Below are 5,707 nucleotides of genomic sequence, written 5' to 3'. Positions count from 1 at the left end.
TATATATATATATATATATATATATATTTATATACACGTGTGCGTGTGTATGTATGTATTTAAACAATGATATATTTATTGAGATTCGAAAGGCACGCATTTTCTTGCCTGTGGCGGCGATGGGGAGGAAATATCGTCGATTGAACCTTTTCCAGCACGTGCCTGGTACTTATTTTATTGATCTTGGCAGAATAAAATGCAAAGGACACCCTGCTGGGAATTTAAACTTGAGCCGTGAAAGAACACACGTATCTTCTGCAAAAGTATTTTATGTACCACCATTCAACGTAAATCAAATCGAAGTGAGCAGAGGATGAAAGGATGTATGATGTGGGGTCCCATTTTTCATTAGGCATTACATCCCATCCTCTTTTATCATAAACATAGTGAACACAGACTTTGGGACAATGTCTAACTGTTAGTTTCTAGAAAAGAGTTTTCTTTACAATTGTCTCAAACATTGATTTTTTATAAAATGAAACGAAAGATATTTCTATTACAGGCAACGTATAGCTATGTGGTTGACAAAAAGTTGAACCGATTAGATTTGGTAGTTTGGAAGAGGGAACAAGCGTGTCGCACATATATATGTGTTTAAGAGCGTAGGCTCGAAACGTAAAAGACTTTTCAATTTTTCCTGTGCGTCACCCGGCTGTCCAGGGTTAAGCTAGCTCACCTTGTCAGTTTGTAAGAGTTACCGTAGAAATCATACGCTGATTTCCTAAATGTGAAAATTATAAATAATAAAGGAAGCTTATTCTCATTTATAACGGAAATGTAGAAGTGTAGACGTCGCTAAAGTGACTACGGGTACTAGTCTGCGTCAACATTGCAAGAAATAATAGTCAAAACAACTCTTAGCCACGAGAAGGCACTTGTCGTATGACTGACAAGGGAGGCAAGCTCCATACAGTGATTTCGCACTTAATTAATGCTCGTTGGTGGCTCTCACCCGGCTGTCTAGGGTTATATATATACATATATACGTGTCTGTGAATGCGGATGTATGTCTATGTTTGTAAGCGGTCTTTGTGTTTATGATTGCCCTCCCATAGCCTTAACAAGCCGTACTGGTTTGTTTACTTAAGTTGTTCGACAATAGAGACCTAGAGAATGAATGCCAGACTTATAATTAGCATTGGTGTCGATTTGTTGGACTAATCCTTCAAGGCATTGCTGAAACAAGTAAAAGATTACGAGTTAAGGATTCCAATGTGTTCTTTCTGCCTGTTAACAAGCTATTTTAAATATTTACCCAATATAAACCCATGTTTCGCAGCTTCTACTATCTGGCCGATACAGATTGGTTACTACGATCATAAACCAAGGCGTCGTGTGTTATTTTGAAATTCTGAGCGATCACGTGTAGCTTTATAGACATAGTTTAATTACAAACATTTATGCCAGTGATTCAACGCCTTTGAAAATCTTTAGCCATTGTATATTTGTTGATAACAATCAGGAAATTGGTTTGCTCGGTCTTGCTGTGCCGCTTACTATATATCATCTACATTTCAATAAAGAGTTGGGTGGTAATCTTGAGAAAAAACTGAATCTCAGCTTTGGTTTCTGAAGTCTTACTGACAGAATAGCTATCAATTCAAGATTGCTACGAATCAGTAAATTTTGCTCATATGATTCTCTTCAGATTTCCAAGAACCAAGAAGTTTGCTTCTATATCTGTTACGTCGACCTCAAATTTATGATATATAAAAGTAAGGAAGGACCCATTGGGTAAGTCAGTCAATGAAAATTTACTTAATTCTTTATTCGGTAATTTAAATCTAATCTTCGTTCCAGAGACACAGTTGAAACCATATATAACGCTATATTGTTACAGCTATAAATATATCATTCATTTATGCCATTCTCTATATTAGATTAAACATATTTTCGAATTAGCTTCATTTAGCTATGTCGATGCAATTAATATACTTTTTAATTTATATTGGCATCATTCGCTCGCACATATATTAGAATACAAGTGAAATTCACTAAGCTTAACGGCTATGATTATCACGCCCTGGTTTTACAATTTTCTTTCATTATCATTTCTAAGTGTTTAAAATTTATTGTCATTATGGTGTACTTGTTACAAGCAAGCTGTATTGAAAAATTTCTACTTATACTATTTGGACTAGTAACAGTCGGTGTGCGCATGTGCAATAATGTTTTCTCGCATACAGAATTTCTCTTTGCCCTTGGCTATCCGTCTTCATCAATCATTCTAGTCAATTATTTATCGTGCATTCTATAGACACATAAAATTCTTCTATGAAAAATACATAAATGCAATGATACAACAGCATGAGGGTGGAAACGCGGCAGGTAAAGGGAAATACAAAATAAATACATGAAAAGACTTATAAATCGATAGATGTGTCTGTGCGCGCGTGTGTGTGGGTGTTTGCATAAATACATATAATAAATAAAATATATAAAGCTCTACATATATACATACATACATATATATATATATATATATATCTATATCTATCTATCTATCTATCTATCTATCTATCTATCTATCTATCTATCTATCTATCTATCTATCTATCTATATATATATATATATAAGTACGTACATACATGTTTATTCATCATACGTACGTGTGTGTGTGTGTGTGTGTGTGTGTGTGTGTGTGTGTGTGTATGTATAAGTAGATAGTCAGAAGGATAGCTGAGTAGAGTGAGGGCGAAATATAGACTATCACATATAAAGAGAGAACGACAAATAAATGGAGATATATAAAACAGACAGATGGATATAACTAGACGGATATATACACATGTGAATACACACACACACACATATATAGTCAACTCCCACATACATACACGCATACAAACACACATCACACATCATACACATCACACATCACACACACACATATGCTTCCTCGTACGTCATCAATATACCAATTGTCTAGCAGATATCTAGTTATGTAAAACTAACTTGAAATGTCAATGAAATAAATATTACAACCAAGAACATACTACATAGAGTCATATAGATCGTTGTACAGTAATGCTGTCAGCAAGTGATGCGTTGTCTTATTTTGTCTTACTGTTATTGGTTTAGACGTTAGTATTATAACAACTTTTCAGATAGATTCTGCTCTCTGTTAATGCCACTTTCGATTGTCATTTTTCTCAGCAATAAACTAAAACATAAGCGAACGCATGTATGTCACTATTTACGTTGGAATATATGTTTTTCATCATAGAAACAGGGAAACACATATACATACGAGCACGCACAAACACACACACATAATTATATATATCACACGAGAGCACATAGACACACACATCAAAGACATAACAAATATATACATACATATACATATATGTATATCAATACATAAATGTATATATACATATATGTATGTATGTATTTATGTTTGTATGTATGTATGCATATATGTATGCATGTTCGTGCATTAAGATTACACGTACATACATGCATATCCACAACAAATTGTTTTGTTAAAAAATAAAGAACACTGCCAAATTTCTTTCGTTTCTTGCATACTACTTGTAGGCGAAAAATGTGGAAGATAGAAGCCATTTCTCATGATACCAATTCAATAAGTTTGCAACACCTAAAGACTAAGTGCTGGTGTTAAATTGGTCGACAGATAAGGTCTACCATAAAAAAACTAATTACAGCTTATCCAACTGCTGTTAGCAGAATCACTTTCAAACCAACGTCATTGAAATCTTTTTGTGTCGTTGGTGTGTTAAACCCGGAAGCACGTGATTTCGAAGCTAGCATCCAACAAACGCCCGTACCTACGTCATTCATTACGTAGGTTTCCATTTCCTAAATACTATCAATTGAGTAAGTAACTATTATTTCTTTGCCCGTTTAGGTGTGAGCGGGTAGAATCGTTAGCTCATTACGCAAAATGCGCACAACATTTCGTCTCGCTTTATGTTCCGATTTCAAATGCTGCAGGGGTCGACTTTGACTTTCAAGCTTTTAGGGTCGACGATATAAGTATCAGTTGAGCACTAGGATTGATGTAATCACGTTGCCCTATTTAGAAAAATTGCTTGCTGTGTGTGCTAGAATTTGAAAACTATTTTTATTTTGTACGTTAAATGACGTGCTTATTCGTTCATGGAGAATGTTATGTCTCAGGCTACTGCTATCTAGCACCTTCGGATGATCTCTACTCAACCGCTACACAACTGCTACTCAACTGCTACTCGACACTCCTACCACAGCCAGGCTACCTCTATTTATATGTCTTGGGAGATCGTACTTCTTCGCCAGGAGGCATCAACAGAACAGAGAATGCATTTGAGATTTCAGACGGACGTACATTTACACATAACTTTCGCGTTCTTATTTACCTCAGTAAATCCTAACAAAACCATTACATGTTTGCTGTCTCTTTGAACTAACACACATACAAAGAATGTTTGGCATTGTGGTTCTTCATTTCCGAATTACTCGAAGGATTTTTCACTACCAGCCCTCATGTATAAACGTTTGATATGCACTTTCCTTTTGCAAAGAAAGAAAACGTTTGCCTGATTTTTATAAACGAAAGGCAGAGCCAATAAGCAAGGAAGTGTTCTACCTTTCCGTTTTGCTTCTTTATAATCAGTAATGAATATGTGCGCAACAAAATAGAACTGCCAATCGGTGACCTCGTCAATAAAAATGTGTTCACGTTCCTGGCTTTAAATTATTCCAAACAAATTGTCTGGTTTATTGTTCATAGGACAACTAGACAGACTTTTCATCTTAAGAAGAAGAATCAACTGTGAAAATGGCAAGAAGCCAAGTTAAAATTGTGTCGCTTAAATAAAAATATTGCGCGTTAAAATAACGTCTTAGTGTTGTTTTTTTTTTTTATACTGGTATGTGTTTATGAGGGAGAGAAAGTGTGTGTGAGAGAGAGAGACAGAGAGAGAGAAAAGAAAGAAGAGGGTAGAAATAGAGGGAGAGTGTATCTGCGCGTGTTTCTGTGTGTATGTGAATTAGAAGCGATAAAAAAAGAGAAAGAGAGAGAAGGAAAAAGAAGGAAAGAAGAAAGATTTGAAGTGACCGAGGTTAATGGAATTGGGAGAAAAGATATGAGAATGTATAAACTAAAGATAATGAGAGAGAGAGAGTGTGTGTGTGTGTGTGTGTATATATATATATATATATATATAGATATATATATATATATATGGAGAGAAAGAGAGAGAGAGAGAAAGAGAGAGAGAGAGAAAGAGAGAGAGAGAGAAAGAGAGAGAAATAGAGAATATATATAATATATAAATATATGATAATATGCACAAAACATTACTACAGAAAGTAATCATGCTTTATTAAAAGTGGGTAAAAAGAAAAACATTTAACAATTTAGCAAAACTCACACATACGGTTATTCACACGCAGACTTATTTGTGTATGGATGCAAAAATACAACTCTACACTAAAATTACACACATGCACTATGCATTATATTATAAAAATATTATAGTATGTGGAAATAATGTTTACAAGTTATTTTAAATGCTGAACGCGTATTTTGGGAAAGCCATGGGTCGATTATTCTGATATGCGCATTCCTTCCCAGAGAGAAAAATAAATATTTACACGCGCACACACACACGTGTGTGTGTGTGTGTGTGTGTGTGTGTGCATAACTGTATATGTTTATATATGATGTATATATATATATATATATATATATATATATAT

At 34.5% G+C, this 5,707-nt stretch overlaps 1 long non-coding RNA gene across 1 annotated transcript in view; it reads right to left on the bottom strand.

Moving 5' to 3' along the window:
• Window positions 1-5,707, bottom strand: part of LOC128249205 (uncharacterized) — a 579,204-nt gene that overhangs the window by 44,131 nt on the left and 529,366 nt on the right. The gene's annotated exons all lie outside the window — the stretch shown is intronic.

Source organism: Octopus bimaculoides, chromosome 12, assembly GCF_001194135.2.
Source record: "Octopus bimaculoides isolate UCB-OBI-ISO-001 chromosome 12, ASM119413v2, whole genome shotgun sequence".
In the NCBI taxonomy this organism is placed as follows: Eukaryota; Metazoa; Mollusca; class Cephalopoda; order Octopoda; family Octopodidae; genus Octopus; species Octopus bimaculoides.
The sequence above is the reverse complement of the archived record's forward strand: the minus strand, read 5'-3'. Positions and strand labels throughout refer to the sequence as shown.